Source organism: Pan paniscus, chromosome 4 (assembly GCF_029289425.2).
Source record: "Pan paniscus chromosome 4, NHGRI_mPanPan1-v2.0_pri, whole genome shotgun sequence".
Classification (NCBI taxonomy): Eukaryota; Metazoa; Chordata; class Mammalia; order Primates; family Hominidae; genus Pan; species Pan paniscus.
In genome coordinates, this window is record NC_073253.2 from 78415205 (window position 1) to 78434200 (window position 18996).

At 49.8% G+C, this 18996-nt stretch overlaps 1 protein-coding gene across 5 annotated transcripts in view; it reads right to left on the minus strand.

The window, feature by feature from the left end:
* Window positions 1-18996, minus strand: part of PDZD2 (PDZ domain containing 2) — a 474419-nt gene that overhangs the window by 215664 nt on the left and 239759 nt on the right. The window lies entirely within an intron of this gene.

An 18996-nucleotide genomic window follows, 5' to 3' on the forward strand; every position in this document is an offset into this window, starting at 1 on the left:
AGGCCAAGATCAAGGTACTGGCAGTACCTGGTGAGAGGTCATTCATAGATGGCTGTCTTCCAGCTGTATCCTCACATGACAGAGGAGATAAGGAGTCTTTCTCAGGCCTCATTCATAATGGCACTCATCCCATTCATGAGAGCTCTACCCTCCAACCCAAGTGCCTCCAAAAAGCCCCACCTCCTGATACCCTCAACCTTCAGGGTTAGGATTTCAACAAATGGACTGTAGAGGGACAAAAACATTCAGTCCATTGCATTTGGCAAAAGAAAGAAAGGGCGGCCAGGCACGGTGGCTCACGCCTGTAATCCTAGCACTTTGGGAGGCCGAGGAGGGCAGATCACGAGGTTAGGAGTTGGAGACCCGCCTGGCCAACATGGTGAAATCCCGTCTCTACTAAAAATACAAAAATTAGGTGGGCGTGGTGGCGGGTGCCTGTAATCCCAGCTACTCGGGAGGCTGAGGCAGAACAATCAGTTGAACCCAGGAGGCGGAGGTTGCGGTGAGCCGAGATCATGCTATGGCACTCCAGCCTGGGCCATGGGGTGAGACTCCATCAAGGGAAGGGAAGGGAAAGGGAAAGGAGAGCAAGACTGGGACAAGACTGAGAAAATGAGGTAACAAACTCCAGAATAACTGTCTAGCACTTGAACAACCCTTTGGTTCCCCTTCTGGGGCATTTCCCTCATGCAGCATTGGGCTGAGGATACAGCCATACTTACGACATTATCTTTCAACCCTTCAGGTCACACCAGCTCACCCCAAACTTAATTTTAGACTATAGAAAAACCAGAATAAAATGAAGTCGGGACACACGCTAATTATAACCATGTTATAAGTGTACATGCAGAGAGGGGTCTGGAAGCGCTTGGAAAAGCAAAATATACTTGATATGTACTGAGTGGTGGGATTGAAGAGAATTTTCCCTTTAAAGATTATTTTTTTAAAGTAATTCTGATCTTAAATTAGTGCAATACATAAAAGCTGGAAGGGAAAAAACATCAAGAACGGCCCTATCTCCTTGATGTCACTCAGCCCACAGCAGGAAAATCTGGACTGAGACCACTGTTGAAATCCTACACCCCACCGTGCCAGGCTTCCAGTCCATTCAAGAGTACGCCAGATGCAGCTGCAGCTGCAGCTGTGGCCAGAGCTTAGGGGAATGAAAGGTTGAAGACTAAATGTCTTTTGGTCGAAACTTCAGTGCAAATTCCACTAATATAGAGCACCCTTAAAATGCAATGTGCTGGCTGAGCACGGTGGCTCACGTCTGTAACCCCAGCACTTTGGGAAGCTGAGATGAGTGATCACCTGTGGTCAGGAGTTCAAGACCAGCCTAGCCAACATGGTGAAACCCTGTCTCTAATAAAAATCCAAAAAAAAAAAAAAAAAAAAAGCTGGGCGTGGTGGCGCATGCCTGTAATCCCAGCTACTCGGGAAGGTGAGGCAGGAGAATCGCTTGAACCCGGGAGGTGGAGGTTGCAGTGAGCCAAGATTGCACCATTGCACTTCAGCCTGGGCTACAAGAGTGAAACTCCGCTCCCTCTCCCTCTCCCTCTCCCGTCTCCTGTCTCCCTCTCCCGTCTCCCTCTCCTGTCTCCCTCTCCTGTCTCCCTCTCCCGTCTCCGTCTCCCGTCTCCCTCTCCCGTCTCCCTCTCCCTCTCCTTTCCACGGTCTCCCTCTCCCTCTCCTTTCCACGGTCTCCCTCTCATGCCGGGCCAAGGCTGGACTGTACTGCTGCCATCTCGGCTCGCTGCGGCCTCCCTGCCTGATTCTCCTGCCCCAGCCTGCCGAGTGCCTGCGATTGCGGGCGCGTGCCGCCACGCCTGACTGGTTTTCGTGTTTTTTTGGTGGGGACGGGGTTTCACTGTGTTGGCCGGACTGGTCTCCAGCTCCTAGCCGCGAGTGGTCCGCCAGCCTCGGCCTCCCGAGGTGCCAGGATTGCAGACGGACTCTCGTTAACTCGGTGCTCAATGGTGCCCAGGCTGGAGCGCAGTGGCGTGATCTCGGCTTGCTACGGCCTCCACCTCCCAGCCGCCTGCCTTGGCCCCCCAAAGTGCGGAGATTGCAGCCTCTGCCCGGCCGCCACCCCGTCTGGGAAGTGAGGAGCGTCTCTGCCTGGCCGCCCATCGTCTGGGATGTGAGGAGCCCCTCTGCCTGGCTGCCCAGTCTGGAAAGTGAGGAGCGTCTCTGCCCAGCCACCATCCCACCTGGGAAGTGAGGAGCGCCTCTTCCCGGCCGCCATCCCATCTAGGAAGTGAGGAGCGTCTCTGCCCGGCCGCCCATCGTCTGAGATGTGGGGAGCGCCTCTGCCCCACCGCCCCGTCTGGGATGTGAGGAGCCCCTCGGCCAGGCCGCGACCCCGTCTGGGAGGTGAGGAGCGTCTCTGCCCGGCCGCCCCGTCTGAGAGGTGAGGAGACCTTCCGCCTGGGAACCGCCCCGTCTGAGAAGTGAGGAGCCCCACCGCCCGGCTGCCACCCCATCTGGGAAGTGAGGATCGTCTCTGCCTAGCAACCACCCCGTCCGGGAGGGAGGTGGGGGTCAGCCCCCCGCCAGGCCAGCGCCCTGTCCGGGAGGGAGGTGAGGGGTCAGCCCCCCGCCCGGGCAGCCGCCCCGTCCGGGAGGGAGGTGGGGGGGTCAACCCCCCACCTGGCCAGCCGCCCCGTCCGGGAGGGAGGTGGGGGGCTCAGCCCCCCGCCTGGCCAGCCGCCCCATCCGGGAGGTGAGGGGCGCCTCTGCCCGGCCGCCCCTACTAGGAAGTGAGGAGCCCCTCTGCCCGGCCAGCCGCCCCGTCCGGGAGGGAGGTGGGGGGGTCAGTCCCCCGCCCGGCCAGCCGCCCCATCCGGGAGGTGAGGGGCGCCTCTGCCCGGCCGCCCCTACTGGGAAGTGAGGAGCCCCTCTGCCCGGCCAGCCGCCCCGGCCGGGAGGGAGGTGGGGGGGATCAGCCCCCCGCCCGGGCAGCCGCCCCGTCCGGGAGGGAGGTGGGGGGCTCAGCCCCCCACCCGGCCAGCCACCCCGTCCGGGAGGTGAGGGGCGCCTCTGCCCGGCCGCCCCTACTGGGAAGTGAGGAGCCCCTCTGCCCGGCCAGCCGCCCCGGCCGGGAGGGAGGTGGGGGGGTCAGCCCCCCGCCCGGCCAGCCGCCCCATCCGGGAGGTGAGGGGCGCCTCTGCCCGGCCGCCCCTACTGGGAAGTGAGGAGCCCCTCTGCCCGGCCAGCCGCCCCGTCCGGGAGGGAGGTGGGGGGGGTCAGCCCCCCGCCCGGCCAGCCGCCCCGTCCGGGAGGGAGGTGGGGGGCTCAGCCCCCCACCCGGCCAGCCACCCCGTCCGGGAGGTGAGGGGCGCCTCTGCCCGGCCGCCCCTACTGGGAAGTGAGGAGCCCCTCTGCCCGGCCAGCCGCCCCGGCCGGGAGGGAGGTGGGGGGGTCAGCCCCCCCGCCCGGCCAGCCGCCCCAGCCGGGAGGGAGGTGGGGGTGGTCAGCCCCCCCGCCCGGCCAGCCGCCCCGTCCGGGAGGGAGGTGGGGGGCTCAGCCCCCCACCCGGCCAGCCGCCCCATCCGGGAGGGAGGTTGGGGGGTCAGCCCCCCACCCGGCCAGCCGCCACGTCTGGGAGGGAGGTGGGGGGGGTCAGCCCCCCGCCCAGCCAGCCGCCCCATCCGGGAGGGAGGTTGGGGGGGTCAGCCCCCTGCCCGGCCAGCCGCCTTGTCCGGGAGGTGAGGGGCGCCTCTGCCCAGCCACCCCTACTGGGAAGTGAGGAGCCCCTCTGCCCGGCCACCAACCCGTCTGGGAGGTGTACCCAACAGCTCATTGAGAGAACGGGCCATGATGACAATGGCGGTTTTGTGGAATAGAAAGAAGGGGGAAAGGTGGCGAAAAGATTGAGAAATCGGATGGTTGCCGTGTCTGTGTAGAAAGAGGTAGACATGGGAGACTTTTCATTTTGTTCTGTACTAAGAAAAATTCTTCTGCCTTGGGATCATGTTGATCTGTGACCTTGCCCCCAACCCTGTGCTCTCTGAAACATGTGCTGTGTCCACTCAGGGTTGAATGGATTAAGGGTGGTGCAAGATGTGCTTTGTTAAACAGATGCTTGAAGGCAGCATGCTCGTTAAGAGTCATCACCACTCCCTAATCTCAAGTACCCAGGGACACAAACACTGCGGAAGGCCGCAGGGTCCTCTGCCTAGGAAAACCAGAGACCTTTGTTCACTTGTTTATCTGCTGACCTTCCCTCCACTATTGTCCTGTGACCCTGCCAGATCCCCCTCTGCGAGAAACACCCAAGAATGATCAATTAAAAAAAAAAAAAGAAAAAAAAGAAAAAATCTCTTTATAAAAAAAAAAAAAAAAAAAAAAAAAAAAAAAAAAAAAAAAGAGTGAAACTCCGTCTCAAAATAAATAAATAAATAAATAAATAAACAAACAAATAAATAAATGTGCTGATTATCAGACCAAACCCAGGAATTTCTGTACAACTTCATGTGAACAAATGTCTAAGCCAATTTTTTCTAACTAGTCTGAAATTTTTAGTAACTGTAGCACACAGACACATAGACACACAATCCCTGCTGAGAAACTAAACAGTCCCCAGTATAAGAAGAATAGAATAAGAGCCTACACAAGGTGATTTATACTTTAAGACAGACTTAGACATAGCTGATCGCTACATTTATTCCACCGGAAAATCTCTTTATACTCATGGAAATTCATTATCCACCTGTTTTTTTGTCTTTTTGTTTGTTTTGAGACAGAGTCTCGCTCTGTCACCCAGGCTGGACTGCAGTGATGCAATCTCAGCTCACTGTAACCTCTGCCTCCCAGGTTCAAGTGATTCTCGTGCCTCAGCCCTCCTGAGTAGCTGGGACTACAAGTGTGGACCACCACGTGTGGCTAATTTTTGTTTTTTGTAGAGACGGGGTTTCACCATGTTGCCCAGGCTGGTCTTGAACTCCTGGGGTCAAGCAATCTGCCCACCTTGGTCTCCCAAAGTGCTGAGATTACAGGCACGAGCCACCGCGCCCAGCCAGGTTTTTGTTTTTAAATGCAAACCACAATCAATGGCAGGTTAAGCAGTAACGTGGGGACAGGATGGTCTCAAGGACTGCTGCTATCTATGGTCTTCACCAAGATGTGACTCTGCCAAGGCCTACACAAACAACCCTCACAAGGGCAAGGGCGAAAGGTCCTGGTCAGTGGGTACAAGTTTAATAGTTTCAAGATTATCCAAAAAAATATTCTTTCTTGGAGAAATAAGCCAAGACAGGAAAAAGAAAAGCTTAGTTTTTGTCTGCTTCCCTCTAGGAAAACCCTCCCTTGCCCTCTCCATTGCTCCTCCCACGCCACACTTTGTTCACACCTGTTTCAGCACCCATGCTGTAGCACTGCGTGTGTCTACACACCTGTCTCCACCGTCAGGCTGTGAGCTCCATAAGAAACTAGGCCCAGCTGGGCACAGTGGCACACACCTGTAATCCCAGCACTTTAGGAGGCTGAGGCAGGAGGACTGCTGGAGCCCAGAAGTTCAAAACCAGCCTTAGCAACATAGTGAGACCCCCCCCCCCCACCCACCCACAATACAAAAAATTAGCCGGGTGTGGTGGTGCACACCTGTTGACCTAGCTACTAGGGAGGATGAGGTGGGAGGATCACTTGAGTCCGGGATGTCGAGGCTGCAGTGAGCTGTGGTCCCGCCACTGCACTCCAGCCTGGGTGACAGGGCAAGACTCCCCTACACCACCCCCGCCACAAAAGAAACTAGGCCCACTACACCTGTGTACCCCAAACTCAGGCACAGCCTGGCACACAGTAGATGCCCAACCTGCCCTGCTGTTCTTGGATCATCCTGGTTTAAACTGGTTATCCCAGCCTAATTATCAGTGCTCTCCTTCACTCTCAGAGGTGCCCTGTGTGTGCAATAAATCCTATGATCACCCTGTCAGTAAACAGTAAATAAATCTTGCTCTTGGTTTATGAGTCTTATTTTTAAGATCATGTCCTTTGACCTGCTGTGGTTATTGCTGGTCAGCAGAGCAATAGGTACATTAGGGAGCTGGGTAGATAGACCTTGAGGAGAAGGTAATCCAGAAATTAGTTTTGTTAAGAGTTTGGGGCCAGGCACAGTGTCTCATGCCTGTAATCCCAGCACTTTGGGAGGCTGAGGCGGGAGAAATGCTTGAACCCCAGGAGTTCAAGGCCAGCCTGGGCAACATTATGAGACATCTCTACAAAAAATTAAAAAACTTAGCCAGGCATGGTGGTGCACACCTGTGGTCACAGCTACTCAGGAGGCTGAGGCAGAAGGATTGTCAGAGCCTGGGAGGTTGAAGCTGCAGTGAGCTATGATCGCACTACTGCAGTCCAGCCTGGGCAACAGGGTGAGACCCTGTCCCTCCGCAAAAAAAAAAGAAGGCATGACTGGTAGAGGTAGCTTGGATTTGTCACAGCAGATTTCCTAATTATCTCATTAACCCTTTGGTAACAGTATCAGCCTTCACTCTCCTTGGCTCCACTGAGCACACTGGCACGATCTGGGCACAGGGTGAGGCTGGCAATGGCTAAAATGTATTGGGAGCAGTGGGGAAAGCTCTGCTGGGATTGACAGCGTTGGTGAGCATTCACCATTCCACCCTGGACCTCCCTGCCTCAGTGGCTCAGTACCCTGCCCACAATGCCACCACTTCTCCAGTGCCCTTAGAAATGGAAAAACCGGCCGGGCATGGTGGCTCATGCCTGTAATCCCAACACTTTGGGAGGCAGAGGCGGGCGGATCACCTGAGATCAGGAGTTCGAGATCAGCCTGACCAACATGGAGAAACCTCGTCTCTACTAAAAATACAAAATTAGCTGGGCGTGGTGGCACATGCCTATAATCCCAGCTGTAAGGGAGGCTGAGGGAGGAGAATCGCTTGAACCTGGGAGGCGAAGTTGCGGTGAGCCGAGACCACGCCACTGCATTCCAGCCTGGGCAACAAGAATGAAACTTTGTCTCAAAAAATAAATAAAAATAAAAATACAAAAATTAGCCGGGCATGGTGGCACATGTCTATAGTCCCAGCTACTCAGGAGGCTGAGGCAGGAGAATCACTTGAATCCAGGAGGCTGAGAGGGCAGTGAGCCGAGATCGCGCCATTGCACTCCAGCCTGGGCGACAGAGCGAGACTTCGTCTCAAAAAAAAAAAAAGGAAAATCCCCTGAGCTTTGCTTACAATCCTCCAGGATGAGAGGAAGCAGCGAGAATGAGAAGGTGAGGATGGAGCTGGAGCCAATTAAGGCACTCAGCTCAGGGTTCTGGCTGATACGGTGTGGCAAGGGGCGTGTTAATACGGTTGCCAGACGCACTGACAGCATCGGAATTATCCAAGTGGATGCCATTTGTCCTGGGGTCTGGCCTTTTTACAGGGTATGAAGGATAGACTAGGACCACAAGTCTCCACAGGTCCTTCTCTGCTTCTAATTGCCACAGACAGGGCCATGCAAAGGCGGCCAAGAGGGAGGGGAGTTACTGTTACTCCACCTGTCTGGCCTGTTTCCTCTGGTTCCAGAGAAACTCCTCCTTGGATTTAGGGGCCCACAGGGACTTCCCAACTCTCGCCACTCATTAAGCCTGTTTGATTTAAAAGGAGAAGATTAAATACACAGCCCACAGCCAAGATTCCAGATGTTAAGCCAGCGTTCTCTTTGTGGTTGGGGTCCCCTGCTAAGTAGTACTAGCAATTAACATCTAAAGCTGGGTTCTGAGGGGCTGGAAGGGGTGAGAGTCAGGGAAGAAGGGGCCCTGGCTCTAGGCCCGGCTCGGCTGTTTTTATTAGTCCACGATCTGAACCATTCATTTGGTTTCTTCATTTTTCCCTACTGGGAATCGACCCTCTACCAAACCTCTGTCCCTTGTGAGCAGGCTGTGAAAATCAAAGGGGGTTAACAGAATTATCTTGCAAAAGTATTAAAAAGCCACCACAGAACTGCGCTGTCCAATACCATACACCCTCGCCACATGCTGCTATTTAAACCTAATTAAAATGAAAAATTCAATTCTTGGGTCATGTGCGTCACATTTCGCACGTGGCTAGTGGCTGCCGTATCGGCCACCTCACAGAAAGAACACTGCCATCACCCATTAAGTTTTATTGGACAGTGCTGCTCCACAGCTTCTCTTGGATTTCTCTCCACAAAAAAAAAAAAAAAAAAAAAAAATCACAAAAAAGAACAACCCAGCCTTGTCAATGCTCAGGAGGGCAATGTTTCGTACGGTTTTGTTTGTTTGTTTGTTTTGGTGAGGGTGGGGGGGTGTTTGTTTTTGCTTTTGGAGGGGGGACAGTGTCTCACTCTGTCGCCCAGGCTGGAGTGCAGTGACACTATCTGGGCTCACTGCAACCTCTGCCCCCCCGGGTTCAAGCAATTCTCCTGCCTCAATCTCCCGAGTAGCTGAGATTACAAGGTGTGCACTACCACACCCGGCTAATTTTTGTACATTTAGTAGAGACGGGGGTTTCACCATGTTGGCCAAGCTGGTCTCGAACTCCTGACCTCAAAAGATCTGCCCACCTCAGCCTCCCAGAAGTATTGGGATTACAAGCATGAGCCACTGCACCCGGCCCCCGTGTGTCTTAATGCCTCCAAGAAGAGGAGTCCCTTACTCGGACACAGTGGGCCACCACCAGGCCCTCTTTCAAATTCTAGAAAGATGACACTTAAAGCAAGTGTTGGCGAGTAAAGGGCTTTTCCCCCTTGGCTCCCACTGCCTTTATACTCAGATGGCCCTTTCAGACCTAATCTATTATTTACACAGTCCTACTTTTAAGAGAATGCATTTCAAACATTTTCTCAACAGGAGTGTGAGGTCTGTGCAAAGCCAGGGTCCAGGACAACCAATCACTTCCCTCCTGTTGGCCTGACAGGCCTTTCTGAACAGCACCAGAAAATGGCCAACTTGAACTATTTAACAAAACAAAAGGACACAGTCCTCCCCCGGCCAAGTGTTAAAAGCATTCCAAAAGAAAAGGCCGAAACAGAAGCTCCTCCCCTCCAATCTGTTCCTCATCTGTCCAGGGATTTATTGGCTCTCGCACTAAATTAATCAATTGCCAAAAGAGAGCTAAAACCACGGCTCCAATGTAAATACTTCTTGGTAACAATCCCTCAGCGTGACACTTCAGATTTCAAGTGGCTGGGTGGCCTTCCAAACGCCTCATTAAATAGCAACTTTATAGCATGAAGAGGAAAAGGCTCTGGGATTTTCTGTACAAATGTATAAATCAATCTTTTCAAAGACAAACAACAGAACAACCCGCAAAACATACGTGATAGGGGAGGGGGCTCGGGGAGGAGCATCAAGAAACTGAGGAAGGAGAAACTGAAGCCGACGGAGGTTGGTCTAAAGTTTCTCCTGGCTCTGGGCATGAGGGTGTCTTGACTGGGAACATTTCCATTCCATCCAACATGAGTTTTTCCCATTATCGAATGGGACCACTCTCCCGATGGTGAGATCCCACGCCCTGTATCATCCCAGACTGACTTCCCATCCCTCAGAGCATTTATCAAAGATTTCCAACTCACAGGCAGTTAAAATCAGTCAAGCTTACGGACTTCTCTCAGGGAATGATTTAGTGTTAAGAAAAACTACAACCTCAACAGTTGGTTATTGATTACCCTCTGTGTTTAGGACATAGTAAGGGTTAGAAAAACACATTCTCCCCTCTCCCTCAAATAATTTCACATGCCTTGTAGAGTATAAACCACCTCATTAACAGCCAAGCCTACAAAGACACCACTGCCTCACAAATCGGAGTACATAGCCCTGACCAATCCAATCCCATTTTCTTTTTAGAAAAGCTTCAATGGGGCTGGGTGCGGTGGCTCACACCTGTAATCCCAGCACTTTGGGAGGCGGAGGCAGGCAGATCACCTGAGGTCAGGAGTTTGAGACCAGCCTGGCCAACATGGTGAAACCCCATCTCTACTACAAATACAAAAATTAAGCCAAGCATGGCGGCACGCCTGTAATCCCAGCTACTCAGGAGGCTGAGGCAGGAGAATTACTTGAACCCAGTAGGCGGAAGTTGCAGTGAGCTGAGATCATAGCACTGCACTCCAGCCTGGGTGACAGGGAGGGAAGGAAGGGAAGGAAGGAAGGAAAGAGAAGAGAGAAGAGAAGAGGAAAGAAGAGAAAATAAAAAAGAAAAAGAAAAGGAAACAAAACAAGAAAGGAAGGCAGGCAGGCAAAGCTTCTATGGGCAATATCTGCGCCATCCAAATTCCACTGCTGTAAATGGCCCAAAACAGCTGCACCCCTGGAACCCAGGCTCGAAAAATAGGGTTGTATCCCTCTGATGTGCCCAAACGCCCATCGTGTGTTGGAAGTTAACAATGCTGAACAACTCCCACTCCCTCCCCGACTCTCGCCACTCTTCAGCTAAGCAGCCTTTCAAAGCTATGTGTAACTGTCCCCCCATAGACCAATCCATTTTATTTTTCCTTTAGAAAAAGTGCTGTTCCCCCCCTCCCCCGCACATAAAACTGATGACTGAAAGCAAAGCGTAGGACAGTTTTGAGACACAGGGCATGCACAGGCAACCCTCAGCATTTGGGCCTGTGTCATTCTTGACACTGTCCCCCTAACTGGCAGTTCTCTGTACAGCTATGCGAAATTTTGTCAGATTCCTACAGAAAAATCAGCCCCATTGTTCCAACAGAACAACGGACAATTGATAATCAGGACAGTGAGAGGAGAGAAGCAGACTCTGCACATCTCAGGAATGGCACTTCTCTGCTGTAAAAATGGTTCCTATTGGAAAAGCTGCCAACCTCCTAGCCCTCCTCCATCCTCAACACTGCTTTCTCCATCTCAAAAAGCAAAATGAAACAAAATTAAGCCTGTGGATGAAAAGTGCACACCGCTCTCAGGCTCCAAATGTGGTCTCTCCACTGACACCCAAAGCCCTTCCAGAGAGGGTGACCCAGGACACCAAAAGTGCTCCAAGCATTTCTGAAGCAAGAGTCACTTTCCTAACACAATTCCCACTCTGTCACTGCCTCTCCATTCACACTACATATCGATTTTGTGTGTGTGTGTGTGTGTTTGTGTGTGCGTGTGTAAAATCTGCTTTTCCCCTAGAGCCTACCAAGTGTGTACTTAAAAATATCCACTACGTTGTAGGATTTTCAGAACTCATTGAACTGGTCAACATACAGAAATCCACAGTAAGAATGAGCCCAGCCCATAGCAAACATCAAGGAAGCAAGCATAGAAGGAACAGGCCAGTCCAACTATGCATGGCACAGCCTGGCACTGGTTCTTGCACCCAGGCGGCATTCAAGAAATAAGTACAGAGACCAGGCGTGGTGGCTCACGCCTACAATTCCAGCACTTCAGGAGGCCGAGGCAGGCGGATCACCTGAGGTCAGGAGTTTAAGACCAGCCTGGCCAATGTGGTGAAACCCCGTCTACTAAAAATACAAAAACTTAGCCGGGCATGGTAGCGGGTGCCTGTAATCCCAGCTATTCAGGAGGCTGAGGCACAAGAATGGCTTGAACCCAGGAGGCAGAGGTTAGTGAGCCAAGATCCTGCCACCACATTCCACCCTGGGCGACAGAATAAGACTCGGTCTTGGCTGGGCATGGTAGCTCACGCCTATAATCCCAGCACTTAGGGAGGCTGAGGTGGGCGGATCACAAGGTCAGGAGATCAAGACCATCCTGGCTAACACGGTGAAACCCCGTCTCTACTAAAAATACAAAAAAATAGCTGGGTGTGGTGGCAGGCGCCTGTAGTGCCAGCTACTCGGGAGGCTGAGGCAGGAGAATGGCGTGAACCCGGGAGGCGGAGTTTGCAGTGAGCCGAGATCGCACCACTGCACTCCAGCCTGAGCGACAGAGCAAGACTCCGTCTCAAAAAAAAAAGAGAGACAGAGACAAGTGCAGAATCTACCTGATGCAGAAGTGCCTCTGGGCTCTACCTGTAACAGTCACTGTAACAGACCTGTAACAGTCACTGGGTCCTCCAATAAGACCTCAATTCCTCCCTGGGCCGTGGCTGAGGGCCCACACATCTCAGCATCCTTCACAAAAGCAGTTTCCATCAGGGAGTTTCCTGGTCTCCTGACAACCCACAGTTCTCAGAAGGGTGGAGGGGCAAAGGGAGGAATTTCTCCAGCGGGCAGAACCTCAGCAGAGAGGAGAGAGGAAGGGAGTCCGGGCAGCAAGCTCAGCAAGCTGGGAGGAAGAAGGAGTGGCAGGGAAGGAAGGGGCCAAGGGGAGGCACATAAACAACTTGGCACTAGCAAACTCAGCCAAAGCTTGGAGTCGCTACCAGCCTGAGAGTTCACCCAATGCAGCAACATGCTCTAAACAAATGCATTGTTAATTGTGGAAGATATGCACTCATCTGTTTTTTCAGTGTGTTATTCAAACTGTATAGACAATGGCTGGGCACAGTGGCTCACGCCTGTAACCTCAGCACTTTGGGAGGCCAAGACGGGCGGATCACCTAAGGTCAGGAGTTACAGACCAGCCTGGCCAACATGGTGAAACCCTGTCTCTACTAAAAACACAAAATTAGCCAGGTGTGGTGGTGGGTGCCTGTAATCCCAGCTACTTGGGAGGCTGATGCAGGAGAATCACTTGAACCCGGGAGGCAGAGGCTGCAGTGAGCCGCTGCACTCCAGCCTGGAGAAAAAGAGAAATTATTAAAAAAAAAAAAAAAAACTAACTCAAAAACAACAAACAAAAAAATCAAAAACAAACTATACGGATAATGCTTAATCTCCTAATTCTACTCTCTTTTCCCAAGATAATTGCTGTTTTCTGGTTTTCATGTCAACCTTCTGGACACAGCATTTATCTAATGCTATATTCGTATAGAAAAAAAATCATCACTTGACTTAATGGCTACATAGTGTACTTATGCTATACTATGTTTCTCTTTCCTTAGTGATATGTTTTATTATTTTTCTTTTTTTACACTTGTGGCTGATTAGGGAGAGATGTTTTAGAGATCATTACATCCATATAAAAAAATGCACTTCCTTCTTTGAAATTGCCACATAGTATTCTGTAATGTGGACTTACATATTTTATTCATTCTTTTGATAAATGTTTAGTTTTCATTTGTCCCCATTTCAAACACTTCTGGAGTGAATATGTGTTTGGATGCAAGTATTTCTTTAGAACACAATTCTAGAAGTACAATTTCTGGGTCAAAGAATATGTACAATTTTAACAGATGACAAAATACCTGTAACGTGTCTCACTCTGACAGTATACAAAGACCCGAACTCTAGCCTGCTTGCTTCTATCATTCTTAATTTTTTACCTAAGCCTAACCTTAATTCTAACATTGTCTAAATTGGATAGTAAAGAGTAGTATTAAAAAAAAAAAAAATCCCACTGCTTTGATTGGCATTTCTCTGATTACCTAACAGCTCAAGCATTTTTTTCTTTTTCTTTTTTTTTTTTTGCCGTTTGCACTTTTTCTTCTGGGAGTTGCCATTTCATACACTCCACCCGTTTTTCTTCTGGGTATTTTACTCATTAACTTACACATTTTTATGTATTCACTTAATCCATCATCTATTCTGTTTTGTACGTTTCTCTTGGTCTATCACTTTAAAACTTTACTTATGGCATCGTCCCACAAACAATGTGGTAGCTTCCTATTAACAATATAGTGGCCGGCCAGGCACAGTGGCTCATACCTATAATCCCAGCACTTTGGGAGGCTGAGGTGGGTGGATCATTTGAGGCCAAGAGTTTGAAACCAGCCTGGTCAACATGGCAAAACCCTATCTCTACTAAAAATAAAAAAATTAGCCAGGAGTGGTGGTGGATGGCAAAACCCCATCTGTACTAAAAACACAAAAATTAGCCAGGAATGGTGGCGGGCACTTGTAGTCCCAGTACTTGAGAGCCTGAGGCAGGAGAATCGCCTAAACCTGGGAGATGGAGGTTGCAGTGAGCCGAGATCGCGCCATTGCACTCCAGCCTGGGTGACAGAGCAAGACTCTGCTTCAAAACAAAAAAAACACAATACAATGACGTCCAAATTGTTGTCAACAGTAGAATCCTTTCTGGAGTGCAGTGGAATCCCAAACAGCAGACAACAGCAGACCTGCCCTGGCTGAGACTGAATGGGCATCCTAGGGTCTCACCAATTCCTCTATCTTGATTCCAAAGTGTTTCTCAGAGCTTCTAAGAGCAGAATTTGAAACCACAGATTCAGTCCAATTCCCTCATGTAACAAATGAAGAAATCTAGGATAAAAGCCACCAGAGGGATAAGCCTAAGGCCTCCTAACAGAAACAAGATCGGCCAGACCTAAGGTCTCTGTTACGTGTCTGTGAACCCAACCCAGGATGTATGGATGGATGGATGGATGGATGGATGTATGTATGTATGTATGTATGTATGTATGTATGTATGCATGCATGCAGTTATTTTTGAGATGGAATCTCGCTCTGTTGCCCAAGCTGGAGTGCAATGGAGCAATCTCGGCTCACTGCAACCTCAGCCTCCTGGGTTCAAGCGATTCTCCGGCCTCAGCCTCCTGAGTAGTTGGGATTACAGGCACCTGCTACCACACCCAGCTAATTTTTGTATTTTTAGTACAGATGGGATTTCACCACATTGGCCAGGCTGGACTCAAGCTCCTGACCTCAGGTGATCTGTCCTCTTCGGCCTCCCAAAGTGCTGGGATAACATGCGGGAGCCACCGCGCCCGGCCTTAACACAGGATTTAAATTATAGAGAATAGGGCCAGGCACTGTGGCCCACACCTGTAATCTCAGCACTTTGGGAGGTGAGATAGGCAGATCGGTTGAAGCCAGGAGTTCCAGACCATCCTGGCCAACACAGCGAAACCTCGCCCCTACTAAAAATACAAAAATTAGCCCCGCATGGTGGCAGGCACCTGTAATCCCAGCTACTCAAAAGGCTGAGGCATGAGAGGTGGAAGTTGCAATGAGCCGAGATTAAGCCACTGCACTCCAGCCTGGGTGACAGAGTGAGAATCTGTCTCAAAAAAAAAAAAAAAAAAAAAAAATTACAGAGGATTGGTTAATTCAAATTTGATCTGAAAACAAAACTCAGCAACTTAGCATCTGATTCATGTACTTTTCTTTCAAAGAAAAAGTAGCATGCTGGCCAGGCGCGGTGGCTCATGCCTGTAGTCCCAGCTCTCTGGGAGGTCGAGGTGGGCAGATTACCTGAGGTCAGGAGTTTGAGACCAGCCTGGCCAACTTGGCGAAACCCCATCTCTACTAAAAATACAAAAACTAAACCGGCCTGGTGGTACACACCTGTAATCCCAGCTACTCAGGAGGCTGAGGCAGGAGAATCGTTTGAACCCAGTAGGCGGAAGCTAAAGTGAGCTGAGATTGTGCCACTGCACTCCAGCCTGGGCGACGGAGTGAGACTCCATCTCAAAAAAAAAAAAAAAAAGGTAGCATGCTAATAAACTCATAATTTCACTCAAAACTCATTTTAATGAATATTTATCATGACTGTCTAGCTATTAATGCATTAACTTCCTGTCTCTCCTCATCACAATATAAGCTCCCTGAGAGCAGGGAATTCTTATCTGTCCTTCTTTCTTATGCCCCCTGGGCCTTTTTTTTTTTTTTTTTTTTTTGAGACAGAGTCTGTCACCCAGGATGGAATGCAGTGGCAGGATCTTGGCTCACTGCAACCTCTGCCTCCAGGGTTCAAGCGATTCTCGTGCCTCAGCCTCCCATGTAGCTGGGATTACAGACACTCACCATCAGGCTCAGCTAACTTTTGTTATTTTTAGCGGAGACTGGTTTTCACCATGTTGGCTAGGCTGGTCTCCAACTCCTGGCCTCAAGTGATCCGCCCACCTCGGCCTCCCAAAGTGCTGGGATTTTAGATGTGAGCCACTGTATCTGGCCCAGACCTGGGCCTTTTAAATTGTAGGTTTCAATAAATATTTGCTAAATAACTTCAACCATTACCTCCAAAACTATTCACTACAGCTAAAAGCAAGCCTAAAATGATCCAATTTACTTATTTTTATAAATTTCAACTGCATTTATTAATGTAACCTTTGCTAGAATAGCTGGTCCATTCGTGAATGGTCTGAAAAGTGGAAGGCAGGCAGAAATCTCAGGGTCTGGATAATAATCCACATGGAATAAGTGAGAGCAATACTGCTGAAAACACCCTCTCCTCCCTCTCCTTCTTTATGGAACTGTCCAGGCTTCTAATTATTATCCCTGTGTTTTACAGGAATTTGGTACTTGAGGGGCCCTTTATAAAAATCCCAGGAGAGATGGGGCAGCCTCGATCAGTTGTGTTTTGGTCTGAGGTCCTTTTGTCTTGCCTGCTATTCTTCTAACTCCAACTGTGGGAACTTAAGGAGGTGAGCCACTTATGGGATCTAAGTCTGAGCTTCCTCCTCTGTAAAGAGGACACAGCAATAGGCCTTATGCTTCATAACAGTGGAAAGGATTAGTGTCGATGTATGCATGTGGCTTAGCGTAATGCCACACAAACGGAATCACTAGAGTTTATCAGTTATGATGGTCCATTAAGCTGTCAACTTTTAGGATGGGTTTTTACACACCCAGAATAACGGGATGGAGTCAAACTAAGCACTATTAAATATAAGGAAATGGGGCTGGGCACAGTGGCTCTCACCTGTAATCCCAGCACTTTGGGAGACCGAGGTGGGCAGATCACTTGAGGTCAGGAGTTCGAGACCAGCCTGGCCAACGTGGAGAAACCCCGTCTCTACTAAAAAGTACCAAAGGAATTAGCCAGGCATGGTGATGCATGCGTGTAGTCCCAGCTACTCGGGAGGCTGAGGCAGGAGAATCACTTAAACTCAGGAGGCGGAGATGCAGTAAGCTGAGATCGTGCCACTGCACTCCAGCCTGAGTGACAGAGTGAGACACCATCTCAAAAAAAAAGTGTGTATATATATATGTGTGTGTATTGTGTGTATGTATATGCATGCCCCGGCACAGTGGCTCACGCCTGTAATTCCAGCACTCTGGGAAGCTGAGGTGGGTGGATCGCCTGAGGTCAGGAGTTTGAGACCAGTCTGGCCAACATGGTGAAACCCCGTCTCTACTAAATACAATAAAATTTGCCAGGCATGGTAGCATGGGCCTGTAGTGCCAGCTACTTGGGAGGCTGAGGCAGGAAAATGGCTTAAATCTGGGAGGCAGAGGTTGCAGTGAGCTGAGATCGCACCATTGCACTCCAACTCCAGCCTGGGCAATAAGAGCAAAACTCCATCTCAAAAAAAAATATATATATATATATACACACATATACACACACACACACACACACACACACACATATATATATATGGAAATGGGATGAGACAAGTCAGTGTCATTAAAAACACATTCCTGGGAGACTAACCCTAATTTACAAAGCAAGTCAAATCCAATCATAATGGCAACTATTAGATGTAGGTCTTAGAACTCCTAGACCACAGAGAAAAAGATTTATGAAGAGCTTTCAGTTAAATGCCAACCTGCTGATCAGAGATCCCAGTTCTAAACCATAGCCAGAAAGCTACCTTTCAGCCAGGCGTGGTGGCATATGCCTGTAATCCCAGCATTTTGGGAGGCCTAGGCGGGCGTATCACAAGGTCAGGAGTTCGAGACCAGGCTGGCCAACGTGGTGAAACCCCGTCTCTACTAAAAATACAGAAATTAGCCGGGCATGGTGGTAGGCGCCTGTAATCCCAGCTACTCAGGAGGCTGAGGCAGGAGAATCGCTTGAACCTGGGAGGCGGAGGTTGCAGTGCGCCGAGATTGCACCATTGCACTCCAGCCTGGGTGACAAGAGCGAGACTTCATCTCAAAAAAAAAAAAAAGAAAAAGAAAAAAAAAGAAAGCTACCTTTCTACTCTTGTGTCTGAGGTTATAAGAGCTCATGTTTACCCGACTTGGCCGCCAGGATATTTACAGCTTCCATTTGGCCCCCTTGAAATCAAAAAGAATGTGTTCTGGCCCAGACCCACCACTCCAGGGAACAATAACTATTTCATACATTGGTATTTAGTACAGAGCTATGAATGCCCAACAGCCAATCAAAATAGGGTTCCTGCAGATCAGATTTTGATCTCTGCAAATGAGGATAAAAGCTAAAGCCAACTCTGGAAAAGCAAGAAAGAGAAAACATTCTGTTCATAGAATTTTGAACGAGCTTACTTCTATCCATTCATACAGAGGACTATTGAAGCAGCGATGAAATGCCCTATATACAGCAGAATGTTGAGACATGGGCAATCCACGTGGCATGGAATCTTGATATGCCCTCAAGGATTTGAATAATAATTTAATCATCTGTGTCTTCAAATTAGCCAAATTTGAAAAATCTTAATGGAGTTTCATATAAAGCATAAAACAAAATGTCCATCATTGCTCTCGTCTTTTAAAGGCAGGTATTGGCCGGGCGCAGTTGCTCACGCCTGTAATCCCAAGCACTTTGGGAGGCCAAGGTGGGTGGATCACGAGGTCAGGAGTTCAAGGCCAGCTTGGCCAACATGGTGAAACCCCATCTCTACTAAAAAAAATACAAAAAGTAGCCAGGCGTGGTGGTGGTGGTGGGCGCCTGTCATCCCAGCTACTTGGGAGGCTGAGGCAGAAGAATTGCTTGAACCTGGAAGGCGGAGGTTGTGGTGAGCTGAGATCGTGCCATTGCACTCCAGCCTGGGCAACAAGAGCAAGAATCCGTCTTAAAAAAAAAAAAAAAAAAAAAAAAAAAAAAGGCAGGTATTGCTAAGAAAACTGTAGGCAGTTTAGCAGAGCCAAAATCAGATCTAGTGATTAAATCACAGATCAGTTTGGTCACTGAAGGCACTTTTTTTTTCAATTCCAGAAATAAACATTTTTTCCTCTATCTAACAAAGACCCTGAAGATAATGAGAAAAGCTAAGAAGAAAACGTTTTAAAATCTGCCTTGGAAGGGAAAAAATTCTCCAATCCTTATACATCTCTGAAGGCTGCTGCACAGGAAAGAAAAAGGAAGGACAA